Source organism: Arvicanthis niloticus, chromosome 3, assembly GCF_011762505.2.
Source record: "Arvicanthis niloticus isolate mArvNil1 chromosome 3, mArvNil1.pat.X, whole genome shotgun sequence".
In the NCBI taxonomy this organism is placed as follows: Eukaryota; Metazoa; Chordata; class Mammalia; order Rodentia; family Muridae; genus Arvicanthis; species Arvicanthis niloticus.
The window spans coordinates 36,941,197-36,966,305 of NC_047660.1; positions in this window are offsets into that span (position 1 = coordinate 36,941,197).

Below are 25,109 nucleotides of genomic sequence, written 5' to 3' on the forward strand. Positions count from 1 at the left end.
AATTGATTCACATAGCAAACAGAAATGAACTCCACAGGATAAAGGAGAGGAATAACCTTATCAAATCCTTTTAGCGCATTCTGGAGAGATTGTGCGACATTTAGAGTGTGAAGTCTATCTTTCAGTCATATAAAAACCAAAACAATGTTTGAGGGTTATAGACAGGACTTACTTCTGCCCATACTTTCTGCATCATAAACTACCAAGTTACTGCCAAGAACTCAACAAACTCTTGCTACACTTATCTAAACACATCTGGTAATATTGTCTCACAATGTAATAAATGCTTACAAGTTATCAAGCAAAATAAAAGTTAACTCCCATAAGTTGCTTTTCTCAAGTATTGTATCATAGCAACAGAAAAGAGAACTAGAGCTGCTAAAGATTCTTACATAGAAGTGCGATTATTACTGCGACAAACAGACAGTCCAGTAGTTCAGTCTTAACAACTAATTTGAGAAAGAAATGCAGGAAGAAATTAAAGATGTACATTGGAAAAGTATTAAGCAGACTTCAAAGTTCCATTTTAGTGGCACATACAAGAAGAAAATTGAAATAGAATTGTAAGTACTGTGGTCATAAGATTTCAGAAAACAAAGGTACCCTTTATTATTGGACTGGAAGCCATTTGTGGCAAAGCCACATCTTGACAAAGCCTCAATTAATGAACTGCCCAAGTTCTGAAAATATAAGTGAGAGTGAATTCAAATGCCCATTTGCATTGAATCTGTAGATTGCTTTTGGCAAGATGGCCATTTTTACGAAATTAATTGTGCCAATCCACAAGCATGAGAGATCCGTCCATCTTCTGAGATCTTTGATTTTTTTTCTTCAGAGACTTGAAGTTCTTGTCATACAGATCTTTCACTTGCCTGGTTAGATTCACTCGAAGATATTTTATATTATTTGTGACTATTGTGAAGGGTGTCATTTCCCTAATTTCTTTCTCAGCCTGTTTGTCCTTTGAGTAGAGGAATACTACTGATTTGTTTGAGTTGAATTTATATTCAGCTACTTTGATGAAGTTCTTTATCAGCTTTAGAAGTTCTCTGGTGGAAGTTTTAGGGTCACTAGAGTATATTATCATATCATCGGCAAATAGTGACATTTTGACTTCTTCCTTTATTATTTGTATCCCTTTGACTTTCTTTGGCTAGGACTTCCAATACTATTTTTGAATAGGTAGGGTGAGAGTGGGCAGCCTTGTCTAGTCCCTGATCTTAGTGGGATTGCTTCAAGTTTCTCTCCATTTACTTTGATGTTGGCTACTGGCTTGCTGTATATTGCTTTTACTATGTTTAGGTATGGGCCTTGAATTCCTGATCTTTCCAAGACTTTTACCATGAAGGGATGTTGAATTTTGTCAAATGCTTTCTCAGTATATAGTGAGATGATCATGTGGTTTTTTTTCTTTGAGTTTGTTTATATAGTGGAATACATTGATAGATTTGTGAATATTGAACCATCCCTGCATTCCTGGGATAAAGACTACTTGATCATGATGGATAATTGTTTTGATGTGTTCTTGGATTCAGTTTGTGAGAATTTTATTGAGTATTTTTCATCAATATTCATAAGAGAAATTGGTCTGTAGTTCTCTTTCTTTGTTGGGTCTTTGTGAGGTTTAGGTATGAGCTTCATAGAATGAATTGGGTAGGGTTCCTTCTGTTTCTATTCTGTAGAATAGTTTGAAGAGAGTTAGTATTAGTTCTTCCTTGAAGTCTGATAGAATTCTGCTAAGACAATCTAGTCCTGGACTTTTTTTTTTTTTTGTGGGAAAACTTTTAATGACTGCTTCTATTTCTTTAGCAGTTATGGGACAGTTTAGATTGTTTATCTGCTCCTGATTTAATTTTGGTACCTGGTATCTGTCTAGAAAATTGTCCATTTCATCCAGATTTTTCAATTTTGTTGAGTATACGTCTTTGTAGTAGGATCTGGTGATTTTTTGAATTTCTTCAGTTTCTGTTGTTATGTCACCCTATTCAATTCTGATTTTATTAATTTTTATACTGTCTCTGTGCCCTCTGATCAGTCTGGCTAAGGGTTTTTATATCTTGTTGATTTACTCAAAGAACCAGCTTCTGGTTTTGTTGATATTTTGTATAGTTCTTTCTGTTTCTACTTGGTTGATTTCAGCCCTAAGTTTGATTATTTCCTGCCATCTACTCCTCTTGGGTGTATTTGCTTCTTTTTGTATTAAGGCTTTCAGGTGTGCTGTCAAGTTGTTAGTGTATGCTCTCTCCAGTTTCTTTTTGCATGCACTTAGAGCTATGAGTTTTCCTGTTAGTACAGCTTTCATGGAGTCCCACAAGTTTTGGTATGATGTGTCCTCATTATCATTAAATTCTAAAAAGTCTTTAATTTCTTTTTTTATTTCTTTATTGTTTCTACTTTTATCTTTAGAGCCTGGATAGTTTTGTTTAATTTCTTCACCTGTTTTGTTGTGTTTTCTTGCAATTCATTAAGAGATTTCTGTGTTTCCTCTTTATGGGCTTCTACCTTTTTAATCTGTGTTCTCCTGTACTTTTTAAAGGGAGTTATTTATGTCTTTCTTAAAGTCTTCTATAATCATCATGACAAGTGATTTTAATTCTGAACCCTGCTTTTCCTGGGTGATGTAGTTTTAGGGTTTGCTATGGTGGAAGAACTGGGTTCTGATGATGCCAAGTAACTTTGTTTTCTGTTTCTTAAGTTCTTGGGCTTGCCTTTGCTATCTGATTAATTCTAGTGCTACCTTCACTCACTGTCTCTGACTGGAGCCTGTCTTTCCAGTTATCTTGCTTGTGTCAGAACTCCTCAGGGTCCAGATGTCTCTGTGATCCTGTTATCCTGAGCTCCAACTGCTCTGAGTGCAGTGGCTCCTCTAAGATGTATCAGAATATGGTGTCTTCATAGGAACCGACCAGCTAGGTGTCTGACCCAGCCACAGGGACCAGGCGAGGGTAGAAAGGGGAGTGGTATTCCGCAGTGGCAAGGTTTGTGTGCCTGGTGGTTCCTGAGTGCCCCCTGCTCCCAGTTGTAGCTCTGGGGCATAGGATAGTGAGCGAGTGTTCTTACCTGCTGCTCTGAGTTCAGTGGGTCCTCTAGGATATTTAGGGATATGGTCTCTTCAAGGGGGGAAAAGACCAACTAGGTGTCTGCCCCAGCCACACGGACCAGGAGAGGGGCAGAAGGGAAAATAAATCTTAAAAAAAGCATTTCTCCTTTCAGTTTGAAGCTTTTTTTTTTTTTTTTTTTTTTTTTTTTTGTAAACAAAACATGTTCACTTTGAATTTAGTTGGCTGGAAGTGTGCAAATGTGTCTTTTTACTCCAACTATAAAATGGGAAGCATTTTCTTTAGAAAAGAACACATGCACTTTATTTTTAAAACGCAGAGCACATATTGTTTATTTTTTAATAAAAATTGATTGTTTGGCTAATGCAAACACTACTTAAATATAAGAACCACTATAATTTGATGTAAACATGAGAAAAACGAGGATAAATATATGCAGCTTTCAAGAATATTTAAAGATGAGAATGATGGAATTTAAGAAATGCCTATCTTGCTGTTGAAATGCTGGCTCAGCGGTTATTAAAACTGACGGCTCCTTCAGAGGACCTCGGTTCAATAGAAAGCGTTCCTGAGAGAAAGGTCTTATCCATTTAAGGCTCCAAGGTGTAAAAATTTGAAATCACTTGAAATTGAACCAGGACCCTGGTTCACTTCCCAGCACCCACGTGATAGCTCGTGAGTGTCTGTAACTCCAAGATACACCATCCTCACACAGACATATGCATATAAAACAGTAATTCACATTTAAAAAAGAAAATGGCTATCTCTCAAAGCTCTATCATGACTTTAGAAAACCTATTTATAGAACTTTATAATTTCAAATTAAATTCTCAATTTTAATTTTATAACATTAAAATTAATATAAACATTATTTAACAATATAGTTCTCACATTACTGCTTTTCTTCTGAATGTATTTTTCATCATTAAATTGAGAAAGTATTATGTGAAATACCTTGTAAACTCTCAACAATTTTCTTCCTTTCATATTCTTTTAGTTATATAGAAAAAAATCTACTATATCCTCAATTAATCATTTGTTTTCACATTTAATTCCTTTAGTCTGAGATATTCAAACTAAATACTTGTTTATTAATAACTTTTGATTCATCTGCAATACAATATCAATACACAAATTTTTATTAGATGACATGTTCTCCAAGTAAGTGAATAAATAAATGAATAAATGAATGAATAGTGAATGTGAATGAATGAAGGAATGGAGAACAGAATGAATAAAATAGAAATCTTACTACAGCTATTTTAGTGCAGGAGGCAGGAGACATTAGCAACTAACAGAATCTGTCTTTAACAATATAATTTAGGAAGCTAGACCATATTCAAATCAAATTGACATTATCATGACATAATTATGACTGATATGTGCTCAATTTTATCAAGACCATATGTCAGAATATCTGTGAGAGTATATGTGAAATATATTGAAATTAAATGTCAACTTATGGGAAAATATGTTTTATATTATTTCAAATGTGCTCAGATGAAATATATTTTTTTAAATATGAAGACTATGCAAATTATGGAATATGAAGGGATACTTCAAATTATTTTTCACCACAATTTAAAAAAACCGAACTGTCAAATATATTTGATTTTCTGATGACAAATTTGTTTTTTATTTTGCTATTCCTACACAATATTTAAATAATATGTCACGTTTAAATAATGAATGAAGTGTGTGAATTTGCACATTGATAATATTAATTTACTTTACTGTGGTTTATTTATTTTAGTCCACATTTTTCATATCAAGAATAACAGTAGAGTATCAATAAGTGTTTGTTTTCTCTTTACTGTATCCATTTCCAAGTGGGAGAAAAAAGTAGGTGTTGTCTTCTATAACAAACTAGGAGGAAAAAAAATAAATGCAAGCCTGGCACTGAAATACCCAGGAAGGGTAGTGTCATCCCAGATCCTTTTCTATCTGCTGCTTTGCTCTAACTTGCCTGCCAATGAGTTATCTTTCCTCTTTTTTTATTGTTGCTTATATGTTCTTATAATTTTATTATTTTCGAAATAATAATTTCTTTTCTTCTCCTGGTCTGGGTTAATTTGGACTGACTGTTATTTATACAGTTTATTGTTTTGATAGTGAGATAGTCTTCAGACAATGTTGGACCTAATTATTTCTTGAATAGGATTATGATGACATAATCCCATGTAGTTTATAGAATTTCATAATATTAAGAAAAATCATACTGACATATTCTTAAAATCTATTAACTTTAAGTAGGCCTTTGAACTGTCCAAAATGAAGATGGCTGTACTATAGTGTGGGGGGTAGTCTATAGTCCTTTGAGAGTTTGGTAACTGGTATCGCTTTTTACAGGATAACAAACTGGTTCTAGCCAGTCTGACTGTGACGTAATATAGCACTATCACCAGGATATAGAAACCTGACAATCAAAATATGTGTGTTGTATTTGTTCAGTCCTTGTGTCTGGTAATTGTTTTAATTTTACTGCTAGAGATTTTCATTATGAACAGATTTTGTCCTTCCTGGTTGGTATCAGGCCATGTCACTTTGTTTCCCTAATGAATTGGGAAAATAAAAAATAAATATTTGTGCTGTGTATGATATCATAGCTCCTAAACACAAATAACTAACTTTGGAGTTAAGTTAAAAATATTCCTTGTTCAAATTATTGAACTGTATCATGCAGAGAGAAAACTCAATACATTTGGGGAGAATTAGCTCAGGAAAGTTTGTACTAGCCATTAAGTTTGTGTGTTGAAAAAACATTAAAATACTGGCAAGTTATGAGAAATTGCTTGACAATACAGCATTCTGAAAGCTTACGTTTGCAAGGATGTAGAATAAAGAGAACACTTATACATTCTTTGTAGGAGTACAAACTTGTACAGCCACTATGAAAATCAGTGTGGCAGTTCCTCAGAAAGCTGAAGATTGAGATTTGAGGTATACCTCAAATTGAAGATTGAAGATTGAAGATTTGAGGTATACCTCAAAGCCGGGTATACCACTCTTTGTTATATGACCAAAATACTCTAAATCCTAATACATAAGGACTTGCTCTTCCACGTTTTCTGCTGGTCTATTCATAATAGACACAATTTACAAACAGATTAGATGTTCATCAATGGAAGAAACAATGGAGAAAATATAGTAATTTACACAATTTAATATCACTTATCTGTCAAAAATGACATTATGAAAATCACAGAAAAATGAGTGGAACTAGTGAAAAGTAATTATCTGAGTGAGCTAGCCCAGAACCAAGTAGAGAAATATGATATCTATTTGCATACACACACACACCCATACACCCATATGCGCACATGCACACACACACACACACACACACACACACACACACACACATTCTATTATATTTTTGATAGGCATGACACAGTTTATATATCTACAAAGGTTACATAAACAGTAACTTATTGGGTAGCAGTTGAATCAATCTAGGAAGAAATTATAGACTAGAAACCTATGGGTAAGTGAGGACAGAAAAGAAGAATCAAATGGAGCGGTAGGAAAGAGAGAGGTGAGGGAGGATATATGGTTCGGGACAGTTAAATTTAAAGACCATTTGAAGGGTTGCATGGACATTTTTTAAAGTAGCAGCTTCCTAAAATATAAATATATCAAGGCAATCTAATGACATCACTAAATAACATGATGGACAGAGCCCCACCTGGACATCTCTCATCACCAAATGAAGCTTCTTGTACTGTGAATGTATTACGTCTAATTTTATTGGCCAAAATAGAGTGAAATCCTGTAGATATATGAGAAAGTTAAGGAAGCAGTAATTTCCTATCTATGCATTCATTCAATGTGAAGTGGGTATGAAATTCATGAGTAACCCAGAATAGAACTATCGCCAATGCTGGAAAGACTTTGGAATAAAAATATTGGAAGTTGTTTTCAGTTACAATGATGAACATGGTGCAAAGTAGCAGCTAATGTCATAGAACAATTAAATCAGGCCAGAGACATTAATATTTCCCAAGGTCAGTTGTTATGTAAGGGTCAATATGCTGAGTTACAAAAGCAGCTTGAATTTGATGATCACACCTTGGCACTATGTGATTTAGGAGCTTTAAATGCTTGGAATAAAGTGAAAGAATCAGGAAAGAGGTCTGGTTCATTTACTAAGATTATACAGGGGCCCAGAAAATCTTCACTGACTTTTTTTTTATGCAAAGGTTGACTTTATCGGTAAATCACATAGTCAGGAAAAACACTAAATGAATCTTTGGCTTTATTTATTTATTCATTATTCATTTATTTATTCAGTTTTTTTTATTTATCCACTTTATATCCACATCACTGCCCCCTCCCTGTTACCTCCTCTTTAAATTCTCCCATCCCCCAAGCCCCTTCTCCACCAAACAGGTGCACTCTCACCCTCATATTGATCAAGTCTCTACAATTCTAGGATTTTCTCTCCCATTGATACCAGACTAGGCAGCTCTGCTAGAACATATCTCACATACAGGTAACAGCTTTGGGGATTGTCTCCACACCAGTTGTTTGAGACCAACTTGAAGACCAAGCTGCACATCTGGTACATATGTGACAGGAGGTCTAGGTCCAGCCTACATATGTTTTTTTGGTTGGTGGTTCAGACTCTGAGAGCACCAAAGGTCCTGGCCAGTTGACTCTGTTAGTCCTCCTATGGAGTTTTCAACCCCCTCAGAGCCTGATATCCTTTCTCTTATTCTTCCATATGAGTCCTCAAGGTCCATCTACCATTTAGCAGTGGAGATTTTTATCCATTTGAGTCAGTTGCTGGGTGGAGCCTCTCAGAGGACAAATTTCTCTTGTATGCAAGAATCTTTGGTCTTTGAAACTGCTGATTCAGAATTTAAAAGAGTGACTAGGTCTTTAAAGGCAAGATCATAATCAATAGAGGAAGAAAATAGAGATATACTTGATCTCACACTTATGATGCTAATCTGATAAGAGAAGTAATTTTTTAAAATCTTAGGTAAAATCAAAATGAAATGTTTTTGTTGTGGTGATCAAGATCATTTGAAGGAGGATTGTAGGCAAGACATTCCAGGAATAATAATTTTTTTTCTAGAAATAATTGAGCCTTCTGGAGTAAGCAGAAGGTGTGAAAAAAATCTGTGTTGGACTAATGAATGCAGATCAATAAATGATAGGCAACATAACCCTTTGCCCTTGGGAAATGTCCTAGGGGCCTTGACACAGGCTCCAATATCATATTTGATTCAATCATTTCTTGTCATCATCAAAGAAAAAAGCAACTGAAAGATTTAATATGTATTGTAAACAAACAATCAAACAAAAACAAAAACCAAAAATGAAAACAAAACAAAACAAAAAGCATTGCTTTGGATATAATCAAAGACAGAACAGCTGCAGTAGATAAAACAGCCAACATAAAAATTCAATATAACAATAATTTCACCAAAGTCTTAGCATCCAGACTGGTCTTTTCAAGAGTTAAATATTCAGCTTTTAGGGATCAGAACATTATCTCAAGTTAAAAGAAAAAATTCAAAATGGGTTGAATGTACTGGACCAGAAGTACAAATAGGTATATTAAAGACATATGTGGCAAGATATTGGTGAATTTAAGGGTATGTGATTTGTTGCAGTAATGGAAAATACAGACTAACATTCCTCAAACTTCAGAAACTAACCATAAAAAATAACTGCTTCTGAAAATAATATTAAGTATTATTCAGAACAGTTCCAGAGTGTTCAGATTGTCCATTAGTAGGACAAAACAGGTGTTATTCCTCCTAAGGTACCAACCTTCCAAACTTTACAGTGGACCAACCTCCCAAACTTTACAGTGGATAACTGATGTGAGTGAATCAATGATCTATAAAAAATTACAAATACTAGTACAGAGGAAATGTTAAATTTGCAATACACTGAGGAATTCTCCCTGTGTTTGGTATAAGAAAGAATTCAGGGATATGCAAGATGCTAATAGATTAAAGAGCTATAAAAATATTATTTAGCCAATGATCTCTGTATTGGTTTGAATATTTTTGCCCAGGGAGTAACACTATTTATTCTAGTAGGTGTGGCCTTGTTGGATGAAGTGTGTCACTGTAGGCCTTGGCTTTAGGGTCCTCATCCTAGCTGCCTGAAAGCCAGTCTTCTAGCATCCTTCACATGAATATGTAGAACTCTCAGCTCTGCCTGAACCATGCCTACCTAGATGGTGGTATACTCCCACCTTGATAATACTATGATGAAGCTATGAAACTGTAAGCCAGCCACAATTAGATGCTGTTCTTATAAGTTTTGCCTTAGTCATGGTGTCTGATCACAGCAGTCAAAAGCAGAATAAAAACTAGACAGTCTCTTTACAGCCCGGAATCTCCTTGCCTTCTTTATTACTTAAGTCATGGCCTTTGATGGTAATTGATTTTAAAGGCTAACACATACTTATAATAATAGTTGTACAATAAAGAGATATAATTTGAAAGTCTTACCACAAGGAATGTTCAAAGCCCTACCTTGTGCCAATATTTTGTAAACAGCTATTAGATATAATTCATAAACATTTACCTCAATCTACAATTTACCATCATATAAATTATATCTTGCTGGCTGATTCTGATGCAGATATCTTAGAAAAAATTTGATAAAGTAAAGAGAATTTTGTCTCGTTGGGAATTACAAAGTTGGAAAAATACAAAAAGGATATTTTAGCAATTGTTTAGAATACTAGATAGATTTAAGAAAATTAGACCATCAAAAGTACAAATCAGCAAAGATCAATAACAAACTCTTAGTCATTTTCAAAAATTTCTGGGAAGTATTAACTGGCTATGGGACAGAAGTGAATATTCTACAGAACGTTGAACTCAAACATTCTTAATCCCAAGACTACCAACTACAACCCACCTGGATGTTGTAAAAAACTTGACATAAATAGCTTTTTTATAGTAATTACTTTTATTATGTTAGAGTTAACATATTTTCTTTTTATTTAGAGAAAAAAAAGAGGATATAGGAAAAGTATAGAAATAAAAGGAAAAGAGATAGATTGCTTAATATAATTTATATACCTTTGTATAGTGATACAAAATTAAGGTTGCATTTTGTTACATTGTATAGATTTTTGTATATTGATACAAAATTATATCAAATGTTATATTTTGATTACAACATACTGTATATCAACTTTTTAAAAGATATTATACCTAAGTAATTCTTAAAAATGCAATGTGAAGTTCTAGTCCTTTTGAAAGCTATTATTACAATTTGTTTAGGACAACTAAGAAATGTAAGTTAATAGGGAGTCAATCAAACTGTGTTTTTTTTTTAAGTACTAGTTTAGTTGATCACACATGTTTTCTAAGTTAATCAGATAGTAAATAGCCAGAGACAAGCAACATTTGCCTATTTTTGTGAACTGAGATAGTTGTTATTCAAAAACATTAGAAGTCTGTAGAACGATTGTGACATTTAAATATTTTTTTATTAATTTTAGCATTTTTTGATATTGAGACATACAATTTCCTGACATCACTCCCATTCTTCACAAAGAAGATGAGGGGCATTGAAGAATTTCCTTTTGGAGTTTGCTACAAATGTAACAAACTGCCACTGGGCAAGGACCTGTCCTAGCACCAAGTCCTGGCAGTAGGCTGTCCAATCTGTAGACATAGAAAGTGGACTGTTGAACTCTGCCAGGTCAAGGTAGAGAAGTCCTTCAAAATTCATTTGTCTCAGAAATATCTGTGAAATAATCTTTGCCAGTAGGATGAAGAGATAAATGGTCCAATATTGCAAAATGATATTGGGTGACTGTGCAGGCAGCCAGTAGTCTCTGTCATTTCTATAGATTTGGAAGACTCTTGCTCTGCACTTCATCCTTCTCAGATCTCTTTTGGGGTTGAGGATTAGTCCCATAGTTAAGTTTAAGTAGTTTAGGATTTAATAAAATGTTTTAGGGTCTAAGAAGATGTTTTTACATCGACAAATGCAAGTTGATAAATACAACAGGAATATAAATTATGAATGTCTTTCAAATCAGTTTAAATAAAGAGTATTTTATTTTAGAGAAAAAGAGAAATATATTGCAGGATATTTGATTGCACTGCAAACACCAAGATTGTGTTTTTTTCTTCTAAAGAAAAAAAAATTTTTCTGGCTTAGCCCTAGTACATACCTTTAATCCACAAGCTAAATAAAGTCAACCCTTGGTTGCAGAACAAGCAACAAAGCAGACAGGGAGTGAACATAAGTAAACATAAGTCTTTAAGTTAAAGGGTATTTAATACAGCATGAAGAAAGAGAAAAAGTGTTTTTTTGTTGTTGTTGTTGTTGTTGTTGTTGTTGTTTTTTTTATGAGAGGTCAGTGAAGTAGGAAGGTAAACTGGGTGCTTTTTCTGCCTCTCTGAGCTAGCAGACTTTCAGCATCACATCTGTCTCTTGAGTCTTCAATTGGTAAAATCACATGGCTTAAATTTTTGTTTTTTAAAACAAAGGTTTTCCACAACAACAACAAGAAAAATAATAAGTAGTATAACTTGTTTCAATTCTTGCACAGTGTATTCTTCCACGTTGACCCATAAACACATTCAAATCTTTCTTCTCTATGAGAATAATGCAAACTTGCAGGTGAAGGCCTGGATAGTTGTGAAAGGTGGACAGCTTTCATTATTTCTGACTCATGTTCTCTGATTCCTATACACAAGACTGGAGAAGAATGCCATCTCTTTGGGCATTTGCAGTAGAAAAGAAAAGTCTATAAAATATTCAAGGAAGTATATCTTGTAAGAATTCTTCATTCTGCTAGCTAGAACTATGTGCCTCAGAGAAACTGATAGTTACTATTTAGAAATTTGAAGTTTTGAGATTCTGAAGCAGAATGTTAGTATGGTGGCAAACTACAGAAGAATCTCTTCATGGTTGGAACCTGCTATCATTGGATTATGAATTCACATGATGGAAAGTAGACAGAGCATATTCCCCCTTTCAGAACAGTGATTATATATTTACAAAGCTATATATTCATTGCTTAATCATCTATCAAAAATGCCATCTACTAATATATTATAGAGCACAAAGTTTTAAGTGTGTCTTCAGTGGTGGTAGGAACGTTCAGTCCATAAGAGACATTAAGGCAACATCCTTATGAATACCATTGTCTTATTTACCTATTATTTAGAGACCCTATCTCCATTTCCAGTCACATCCTTACTTGTGATGTTTTGAGAACATGAATACTGCATAGTAATGTTTTAAACTATAAGTTTAATAATAAATTTAACAAAAATAAAAGAATTTCAGACACGTTGCAAATGATACTGTCTCTTATATATGAACTAAAGAGATTTCATATAGTAGTCTCCAATTAATCTGAAAATCCTTTCCTACAAGGAGTAAATACTTAGCTAGAAAGTTTTTAAAATGTGTTTAAATTTTGATAATTAATACAAAACGACTGATCATTCAGTGGAGGCAGACCTATACAAAAAGATAATAACTGAGCTCTTACATTTACCTTGTAAGTGTTTGATGAAATAGATAAGTTCAGCTGATTTTCTTTCTCTAGAAAAATGGATTCTGATAACCATACTGATGTAGAAGGACAAGTTATCTTTCCCATCTCAAAAATAGAAATTAAAATATGTTATCTTTAGGCATATCATAACAGTTTTATTGTAAATTATACACAAACCAGCCTGGTACTAAACAGATTTTTTTAAATATTTTAAGAAAAACACTGGTAAATTGGACAAAATATATTGATTTTAAGACATATACAAACAACAACAGTGGTAACTACAACAAAAACAACAACAATATACTACCATAAATATTTTCTTTAACGTAAGTACCATTATAACAATAAACTTTGAATGTAAAGATATATATCTAGTAATGGAAAATATATTAACAGCAATAAACTACCAGGAGGGCTCAATACAACATCTGCTATGTATAAATCTAATGATAACATAATAATAAATAATAATAATGATCAAATAATTAAAAATTTCTACAAATAACTGCACAGAAAAGCAGAGCTTATAAAGGAGATATATCAAGAAGGGTTGTGCTGTACATGGTCACTGATTCACTATACTTTGATTAGTTGTGGTTTGCTGTATTGATCTACATCTATAGCAAAAACACATTTCTGTGTAAACACTGTTCTTATCTAGGTATATAAATTTAAAGTTAGAATGTAGTTGGGAATTACACTGGTTAAGTTGAGTAATGCTATTATTTTTTTCCTAACAAACATGAAGTCATTAATTTTCTTGGTTTCCATTACTATAAGGTTCAGGGATCATAGAAGAAGAAGAGAGCAGGAAGATTATAAGAACCAGAGGAACAGCAAATTGTCTGGGAGCACTTGTCTCTTAGAATTTTCAGAGAAGATACACTTACAAACTCTCATTGTTAGGGTTGTCTAAATGAAATTTAAACACAGGAAGATACCAATATCCATGCCAAACAAAAAGAGAAAATCTTATATGACTGCTTCAAACCTATACAGAGAACTGCAGGCAACTAAGGAATGTTGAAGAAAACGTTCAAACATAAAAAGTGAACAAGACTTTTTATAATTTGGAATATATAAATATATACTATATATATATACATATCTCCATCCACCTCAAAAATTCTTGAATGAAAACCTATTATCTAGGTTCAGTAAGAAATGTAACTCAAGCAGGAATGTGTAATATAAGAAACAAAATAGAAAAATGAGAAGCTAACATGCTGCCTACAAACAACTCTTGCTCTAGTGAATAGAATATCATACAATATGGGAAACTAATTGGGACCATTTTAGAGTGTACTTTCCATACTCCAATTCTCCCACATGGTTATACACAAGAATTCATAAATTGTAAAATTAAAGCTACAGAATGTTCCAGTTAAAAATGAGGGAATGTGGAGGATTATAGCTGCTACTTTTCTAAAGCCTTTATAAAATCCTTCTTGACATGTGCAGTAGATACTCTAATTAAATCCTATGAATAATTCTCTTTTACTTTGAGCAGTGAGTTATACACTATGACTTCTGCACTCACAGACATCATTTCTATATACCTAAATGTACTACATAATTTCAGCTAAGTAAGTTATTACCCGGTTGCCTAAATATGCATGCAAAATATTCAGTATAAAAAATATGCCACAAGTTTTTCACCTATTCTGTGTCTTTTATCTCTGTTGATAAAATTCTGTTACAACAATATTGTTGTAGAAAACTGTCGTCTTAAAATAATACAGCTACTGCCTTTCTGAACTATCAGTAATTGTAGTAACTACATGGAACATACAGAAGACTGGGGCTACTGATGCTATTTCATGAAGAAAAACAGGGAAGCACTACCCTTACTCCACCGTGTTATTGTCTGAGAAAAAGAAACATTTTCAGTGGACTATCACTTACAAATTTCCTATGTTCAAGTATACAATCTCTTCTTGATGATGCCAGAAATAGCCTACCTCCAAACACATACATCCAAGGTCATGTAAAGTCTTGTAAATAACAGTAAATAAACAAATCCACTGGCAAACCAACCTATTCCTAAATAGAATCATTTCTTTGGTTAATTGTTAGTGTCCTGTTATGGAGGAATGTATGATTGCTGATATCTCATGGAAAAGGTTGCAAAATTCTATTTGTTTTTTTTTTTTTTTTTTCGTCTTTAGGTTTCTCTTGTATTTATAGTGGATGATAACAAGGCATGTTCACTCTTTTTAAATACTTATTTCCTCAGATCATCTCTCTTCTGTTACACTGGAGTATAAGTACCCTAAAGAAACTAAAGCAAGTTTTTTACCTATAAATTTCCCTAGCTACATAGTTTAATATATGCATTATTATAAAAATTAGAAACACTTTCTGACATTACATAACAGAAACCTTTTCCTCATTCTCATTTATATTACCTGAGTTCAAATTTCTAAAAACAATTGCCCATTCTATTTGCTGTTTCATCCAAAGAAAATTTAGCACCAGTCTTCCTTTCCCTTAACTATTTATGAACATACAACAATCCTTCTAGGTAATAAACACAGAGCCTCAAGTGATGGAAGGAACGAGATTAAAGCTCCATCCATAAAGTCTCACCAACTCGAATGCCTAAAAATGAGCACAACAATGAGAGCACTAAGCATTACAAAATGGAAAGGGGAAAAGGAAAAGGACAGCACATTCTATGGAGAACTACAGGAAACACATATTGTCTGGTAATGTAATACCAAGTGGTTACTCTAAGCAATGTATGTGTAAATAACATTCTATAGACTGAGAAAATGTGTTTATTTTTAGGAATATATGATATATGATATATGATATATATATATATATATATATATATACAATTAATAAAAGAGGCCACAGATTTAGAACAGAGAAAAGAGGAGTATATGGTAAATTTTGGAGGAAAGAAGGAAGGGGAAAATGATATAATTACATTCTAATCTCAAAATGAAAGTAAAACTGAACTAACCTAAACCACATGGCCTACAGCCCAGCCACTCTCATATCTTAATCTTTACTTGAGTGTCTGACCTAACATTATTACCTTGGGAATTAGTATTGATATTGAGTGGAGGAGTTATAAATATTCAAATTACAAGAGACACCAGCTTTGCATTGTCTGCTAATGTTGAAAATTAATTAAAATGCTTTAAATAATTTAAGCATGGCTTGCATTCAAAATGATTATTTCACCTTATACTAAACAAAGTACATAAATGTATCAATAGCCGCAATGTTTTAGAAAGATGAAAAGAAATTATCGACATGTTTATACTATGAAAATCTACTTAAGATAAACACAAACGGAGATTCAAATGAAATGAATATTCTCACTGGCTATTATAAAAAGGTTGTATTATGTTCTGGTGAGTATGAAAAGAAAGAAAATATTTGAATATGTTTGGTAGAATATATATTAAAAGATTCATTTGGAAAAATAATATGAAGTTCTCTGCAAATATTAAGTGTAGAACTGCCATTTAATCCTACAATCTCCCTTTTTGGTACATGTGAAAAGTAAACTAAGTCAGTATAGTTCAAATATATCTATACTGCTATTTTTATTGCATCTCTAGGGAGAGGAAGAAATGTGGCAGCCATCAAAAAATATAAATTAACAACATGTCATATATATATATATATATATATATATATATATATATATATATATATCACAACACTTTCAGGTATATGGAACTCTTGTCATAGTCAACATTTCCATATGTCAAAGTACAGACGCTAAATGAAATAAGCCAGAAAAAGGAAGCCATATACTGCACGAGTCTACATATATGTAGAATCTAAAGTTGTAGAACAAAGAAAGACCACTAGTAAAACGATTGATATCATAGATTAAAATTAAAAGAATAAAGAGATTCATATATATATGAATCGATATATATATCAGGTAAACAGGAGGAATCAGCAGATCTACAGTCTTGTATGACAGCTGTACTCAACAAGTATATATGATACACCAAGAGAATTACAATAGAGTAGATTTTAAATATTCCTATTGCAATAAGAAGCATTATATATATATAATCAATAATTTTAGAATGTGCATATATTAATAGTTGAAATTTTTAATTGCTAGAACTTTTTTTTTCAATCTTGTTATGTTAAATTTTTAAATAGAGTCATGGGATTTTCTATTCATTCTCCTGCCCCTCTGGGCTTCTAGCCAGTCTCCTCTTATAGGTGGGGCAACATATAGAAGGGATGTGAAAGGCTTCCAGGAACCAATAGGGATGACCTTAGCTGAAATACCCAACAGTGGAGAGATAGAACCTAAAGAGACCACCTCCAGTAGATAGATATGGTCCTGATTTTAGACATGGGGCCACACACTCAACTTCAAGATTCTTGACCCCGAATTGTTCCTGTCTAAAGGAAATGTAGGGACAAACATGCAGCACAGAATGAAGGAAAGCACATCCAGAGACCAGCCTAAATTGTGCTCTATCCCATGTGCGGGCACCAACCCCTGACACTATTACTGATGTCATGTTGTGCTTGCAGTAAAGACCCTAGTATGACTCTTTTCTGGTTGGGGGGGAGGGGAGGGCGGCTCTACCAGCAGCTGACTGAAATGCAGATACTTACATCCAACCATTGGACTGAGGTGGGTGACCCCCATGAAAGAGTTGTGAAAAGGACTGAAGGAGCCAAAGGGAATTTCAACCTCATAGGAAGAACAACAATAAGCTCTTAGAGCTCCAAGAGGCTAAACTGCCAGCTAAAGAGTATTTATGGGCTGGTCTGTGGCTGCCTCTACATGTGTAACAGAAGACTGACTTGTTTGACCTTAGTGGAACAGGGTGGGCTTAATCCCGTAGAAATTTGATGCCTCAGGGAATTGAGATGCTAGTGGAGTGAGGTGGGAGTGGGAAGGTGGGTGAGGAAGCACCCTCTCAGAGGCAAAGGGGAGAAGAGATGGGGTATGGAGTGAAGAACTCGTGAAGGGGGACCAGGAATGAGGCCAACATTAGGAATGTAAATAAATAAATAAATAATAATAAATACTAGATATTTTCATAAACATAATAATGGGAGGAGAGCTCCTTGGTCCTGTAAAGGCTCAATGCCCCAGTGAAAAGGAATGCTAGCTAGGGCAGTGAGGTGGGAGTGGGTGGGTGGTGGATCAGCCTCATAGAAGCAGGGGGAGGTAGGGGGAGGTAGGATGGTAGCAGGGGTTTGTAGAGGGGAACTGGGAAAGGGGATAACATTTGAAATGTAACTAAATAAAATATCCATTTAAACAACAATAAATAATATTATAACTGAAAAAAATGACCATGGTAAGCACAGGCATTTTGATTATAATATAAAACTCTTCTGATTTCCACTTATTGGTTATTTCTCATACAGTAGTAAAAAGTGAGTAAGTGCCACAAGTCAATAAGAAATGTTATCTTACACGTTATTCAGAATTCCCAGTACCAGGCATTATTTCCTCTTACTGAGCAGGTATTAAGACCAATTTGAAAGTGTTTGGTTACCCTCAAGTGATGAGTTCACTTAGTGTACTCTTAGAGTTATTGTGTCATGCTGGTTGTTGATATGGTTTGTAGGCATCATAGCTGGGTAGAACTGTTATCTTCTACCTTTGTAAACTATCTTGGTGCCTTTGGTATAATTTAGATTAGTTCTCACAGAGGCATTTAAGTCAATTCCAGCTAAGGGTTCCCTGTGCTATTTCTAAAGTGTATGCCATTTTTAGCAATTAAAATTCCAATTCTGGGGATTGGGGGAAGGGCAGCAAAGATCAAAATGGTCCAATGTTACCTGCTTTGGCCATAGTATTCATACACAGGTTAACTCACTGATATTTCATGTATGGATATTACTTACCACATATTAATTCATAATACAGTCAAATGGCTTTCCCAGAGCTTGACCAATACAGATGCAGATTATCCCAGCCAACCATCTATCTGAGGAGGACAGGAACCACTATGAAAGAACTAGGGGAAGTACTGAAGGAGCAGAATTAGTTTGCAACCTCAGGAAAAATGACATTATCAACCAGTCAGACTCCCCAGAGTTCCCAGGGACTAAAGCACCAACAAAAGAGTACAAATGGAGGGACCTGTGGCTCCAGCTCCATATGTAACAGAAGACTACCTTATCTAGAATCAACTTGAGGGGAACCCCTTGGTCCTGTGGAGACTCGATGCCTCCAACCTAGGGGAATGCTAGGGTAATGAGGCAGGAATGGATGAGTGGATGAGGGAGCACTGTCATTGAGGCAGGAAGAAGGGGGGGGAAATAGGGGGGTTGTGGAGGAGAAACCAGGAAGGAAGATAAAATTTGAAAAGTAAATAAAATAACCAATAAAAATTCATAATGATGGACAGTTACCAACTATATAATTGACTAAATAACTCCAGTGATACTAAATTCTATGTGCATATACAACTTAGATTTATGATTGAAGAGACACAGTATTTCAGGGAAAATGTCAAGGATATTGAACAGTGGAAACAATTAAAATAAAAAAATATAAATGCTTGCTCATTTTATACTCTCTGTATGTAATGTTTTTAACCTAAATAGACGATGATTCCTAACCAAAAGGAGAGATAACACATTATTACATTCATTATGTTTCAGGAATGAAAGGGCTAGCAAAACTTTCTCACACAAGCAAGAGGAAAAGCTGAAATATTGACTACAGTGCAAGCTTTCTTAAAGAACCTTTCAGGGACACGGAATACAAAAGATTGTTCTTTCTTGTCTTTAGTATTCTTATCCTGACCAAGGACAAATAAAGACCAGAGCAGGTTAGCAACTGAATTGTAAAAAGCAAAGTCCTTTTCTTTCATTTCCCTTGTCAGAGCAGAGAGCATGCTGAATGATAAGTGTTTCTCAACCTGTGATCAGAATATGTTGTAAGAGAAATGCAAAATAAAAGGATGTAATTGAGAGGAGAATCTTAGTGACTGTCATAGTGCTCATAATGTATGTTTCATGCTGCTCTTTGGACATTTGCATGCATTAAAAATTCAGGATTTTAGCATTTTTTCTCATTTTAATTAATCAGAGGGAAAATTTCTGTTTAATATTTAAACAAATTGTTAAACATTAAATACCAACTCTTCTTTTTTGCAAGTGTAGAATAGATACCAAGGCTGTGTTTAAAATGTTTCCACAATGCATCTGTGTTGCTTATTCAGTAAGGAATAAAATGTTTTGAAACTCATAATATTACAATCACAAATTAGTACAGAAAACTAAATAGAAAATAAAGTATATATATATATATATATATATATATATATATATATACATACACATATATGTATATATATGTATATATGTGTGTGTGTATTTAAATATATCAATCAGAAGAATTGTTTAATGCTTTAAATACATACTAGCTTTCCATTGTGATAAAATCCTTGCTATAAACAGATAAAAGTCCTGTTTTGCTCACAGTTGTAATGGATTCAGCACATGTTTCCTTGGCCCAACAGGCTTGGACTGAGTATATTGTTAGCGAGAACATGTGGCAGAGGCAGCTATGTACCAGTAGTGCTTAGGAGATAGAGTTGAAGCCAATAGACAAAAAATGTAAGTACAGGTGAGAGGATACCTAGCTACCCATGCAACACAGTGCTCAGTACCTACAGTTAACCACAAATGAGATGATATAGCAAATATATAATTTAAATTAGAGCAAACTTGCTAAATACTTCAATTGATTATTTTAGAAATGTGTACATTTAGCTGTGCATATGACTATTAAAGTAAAAATAAAGCAAAATTCAAACCAACTTAAATTTAACATTTTTGTATTTGTCTACTAAATAATACACAATTGAAATCTGAGCCACAAGGATGGAGATTTAGTTTTGTATATTCGATTTGAAAGAATTGCAGAGACATGTGAGGTACAGTATAGAGAAAATATATTTTATGTCTATTTATTATTCCAGACTATTTAGGAAAGCACTAATAGTGCTCATCAAATAAATTGTAGGCTTCAGTCTTCTGTTTGTCTCTTCTCGATTTATCTTTCACTGTTTCAGACACTGTGCCTCATAACTTTTGTTTACATTCATATATCTTTGTCTCTCTTTTCAATCTCCCCAGAGATTCCAAATGAATATTGACCCCTAAATTAAAAAATAAAAACAAACAGGTACAATCTGTATATGTTATTCAACTATTTACATTAATGTTGAATACACTGGAAGATAGAGACACTATTTAGTGTTTACTCACACTTTGCTACCTTCTGAAGGATCTGATTTGGTTCACAGAAACTACAATGGGAAGTGCAAAACCCTCTATAACTCAAATTCAGGAGGTCTAAGACCCTCTTCTAGTCTCTGCCAGCACAGGCCCACAAGAGGAAAACATTCACATAAACAGGGACATACATATACACACAGGTGGAAAATGAAATTAGTGTTTAAAAATGTATATGTAAGCATATTCTTGGACTTATATATAATATTGTAAAGATGCAATCATCTTTAACATTAAATTTGTAAACAAAAATTATATTAAATATTCCATGAATTACAGAGTGGAAGGTGACTTTTGTAAATTTTGTATAGGTTTATTTTTACAGTAAAACAACAAATAGGAATTATTATTGAAATATTTGAAACACCAAACAAAACATATTGTATCACATTGGATCAGAGTAATATATTTACCTCACAAATTTATAGAACAAAATACAAAGACAGAAAGAGAGATACAAGGAGAAGAAGAAAATGAGGACAAATGCTAGAAAAGAAAGTAGTTAAAAACAGAGGAAATGGCAATCTATGAATTGAGAGAAATATAAAAAATAAACATTGGAAATTTATTATATTAACACAATAGTGAACTTCACTAGTTACAAAGGTAGAATATATATATATATATATATATATATATATATATATATATATATATATGTATATACACACACACACACACATATATGTTCTGGCTATACAATAGTGAAAATTTTATCACCACTGAATGTGGAAAAGACTATGAATTTCAATGACTATGAAGAATATAGACTATGAAAAAATGTTTATAAATTTTATGAGAGTTTTCACAGTGAACCAAATAGTGAGGTTTGTTAACCCAAGAGATAAAAGTACTAAGAATGAAATTTAAAGAAAAACTCAATTTTACAGGCAAAGCTTAGAGGTAGCCCATGCCCAACATTGTGTGAATGATCATAAACCAGAAGTGGGATAAATAAATACCAATAAAATAGGTTGAGAAAAACATATGCCAACAAGACTGTCTAAAAAAAAGGACACAAATGTTGATGGTTATGGGCCTGTAGCTACCACATAAAGTATATGATATTACAAGTGATTACTAAACTTCAAAAAAAATAATTCCCAAAAATATTTTGCTTTATTCATAGATTGGTGCCCAGGCAAATCATCATGGGAGAGGGTTTATCTGACAGATGACAGAAGTAAATAAAGAGTACCTCAGCCAAACATTAGGTGGAGAGCCCAAATTGGAGATCTCTATTAGGTCCTGTTCTCTTGGAGCTTGAATAACACTGTGGAAGATAAGAATTGTAGGACTAAGAATGGTGAAGGGCAAATGGAGAACATAGCCCAGCTAATGGCTAAGCAGCTAAGCAGGCCTCATAAAGGCTCATAGACTAAAGCAGCAGCAATCAAAGAGCCTACATGGGTCATGCTGGGACCTATGCATGTTATAGTTGTTAGTTAGCTTCTTGTGATTATGGGACTCCTAAAATTTGAAGTAGAAGTTTCTTTGACACATTTTCCTGCTATTATGACACTTTCTTGCCTACTGGATTGCCTTATCCTCCCTGGTTGGAGAATTTGTGTATTTTATTAATTTATGTTGCTTTTCTGTGATTATTTAATATAACTGGGATCCTTGCTCATTTCTGTAGAGAAACAAAAGAGTGTATCTGAAGGAGAGGGGAGATGCAGATGGAACTGAATTCTGTAGCTTATGTCTTCCATAGTACCTGTATCAATGATATCTTTTTATAATACTTGGTTTTTCTTTGTTTCTGATTGAGTCATGCTATCTGTGTGGTATATTTTCTTTAAGCAATTATCATTTATGGATATAATGTTTGAATGCCTGTCCAGGAATAGGATTGAGTGCGGAAACTTTATTGGTAGCTGTAATCATTTTCTAAAGGACCCAAGACATTTTAATTTCAGCCTGAAACATACATTGAAACAAAAACCCTTAATTTTGGTTGTGAGCTTAGTATTTAATGACCGAGTCATCTCTCCAACCCTCTTAAACTCTTATTAGCAGTCTAATAGCTAATTGTATAAAATTCATCTCATATTACTGCCTTCATTTGTGGATAATGATCAATGTAGAAATGAATCATCTGCAGTACAGAAATTTTCAAAGTTCCAAGACCAAAACTTTGGACAATATACAAACTTTGTAGATGTAGGAACAAATGCTTTATAATTTTAGATTATGGATGCAACAGTCTTGATGAAATATTCCACAGTCTGAAAACAAAGCAAAAAACCCAAAATCCCACAAAACTACCAAATCAATCAGAAGCCCTTCTGATACCAAGCCTTTTGGGTAAAAAATGCTCAACTTGTAATATCTGTTGCTAAACACCATGCATTTTTCCTCCTTATTCAAGGGTTCTCTATGCACAAAGGCTTGTCAGCTAACCATTTTAAGGTAGGGGTGTTGATTTCTTGATATCTCTAGAATTTCCTGTCGTAGTGGAACGTTTTTTTTTATTTCATTGATGGGATACTTGAGGTGTTGAGTTGAGTTAGTGAGTTTATGTAATTCATTGCACATCAGCAGAGGCAGTTGAAACCAAAGAATAAGAAGACTCCAGAAGATTAAAACAGATTGCAAGATTTAGTTTGAGGCCAAGGCGAGCAATTTAGTTAGAAGCTGAAAGAAGCCAGATTGCATCGGTCAGCTTGGAGAGCAGTTTAAGCCAGAACAGCTGAGTTGACTTAGCCAAGCAGAATTCAGAAAGAGCTAGAGATGGTGAATGTATTCAGCAGTAAGCCTCCAAAGACTACAATTACATCAGGTGAAAACAGTTACTTTTAAAAACTCCATCTGTTACATCTAACTCCCAAATCCGGCTCTATGGCTCAGTGATCATCAAGAGGGGTCAGAAATATTGCAAAAGCAAGAATATCAGGCACTATAATGTGAAGGAGTCTGTCGTAAAATAGTCTACAAAAATGATCCTAGAACAATGTCAACCACAATGGACATGTTAACATGGAAGGAAGAAAATCTTGCAAACTCCACACCTGGAGAGAAATATGATAACTAATGACTACTTGGAGGAGAATCCATTCATTCCAGGAATGAGCTTTGCTAGTGGTTGCCCAGTGCACAGTGGCCAGCCCTAAAATACTACACACAAATAACAAATACTGGCTCAGCAAAGTTATTTACATATTTGTGCATATACACATATATGTAACAATAGTAATAATAATAATAATAATAATAATAATAATAATAATAAAAGAGTCTACCAACTTGAGCATGAGGTTAATGGCAAGGATTGGTAGGAGGACGCCCAGAGAATAGAGAGAGGCTCCTGAAGTGGCTTGGTTAGGAAAGGAAAAAGGAAAGTGACATAAATCTGGTTGAAATAAAAATAATTTTTTAAATGAATAAATAAATACATTTTCTTTTGGTAAATAGCTATAATTTCACCAGAGACAGTACTAATACTAGAGTAAGTGTATTTTCATGTTTCATCTTTGAATAACTTCTCAAGTTTCACATAATCCCCTTCTGTCTCTTAGCATGTTCACTAATGTATCATTACAGTTATATCTAGATTAACTTGACAAAATACCCTGGGTTAAATTTTTGCTATATCCTTAAGTAGTCAAAAAGAGAATCATAACTGCCAGTAATTTGCTTTTAGTCATCAGTGAAAAAATTTCCCCCAGTCTCTTAGCGATGGGTGGAAATGGGTTTTCCTAAGCATGGAACTTGAACATTTCACTATGCCAATTGTTGGAGCTTGAATGTGTGAAGTTACAGCCATGCAGGGAGAGGCTGTTTTTAGGGTATTAGGAGACACATTGTCAAGAGCATCAGTTGAAGCAGACTGTACTGCAGCTGTTCTCTTGCATTATATAAGAGATACATATTTTAACTCTTAGCTGTCATAAGCAATTATCAAGAAATGGGAAAAAAACCTTCACATTCTCATAAATAACAGGAACTTCACATGCATTGACATATGCAATTACAGAGTTCAAGTTTTCTTTTAAAAATACCCAAAACTTCACTATATCTCAGGGAATATTTTTTAAATCATTTACAGTTTATTGTTTTATTTTCTTGATATGTTACCATAGTTATGAAGTATACTAGCTTATTCACTGTTTATCAGAAAATGAGTATTTGCATTTATTTGACATTTTAGGTGTGCTTTGGCTTCTACCATTGATAAAGAACTGAAACATGATGGAGTGTTATGAAATAAAATGCAATATAGAGTGTATAACGCACCAGTGGGAGTAAAAGAATATCCGGCAGCCTCCTACCAAAGGGTTTCTTTGAGAAAT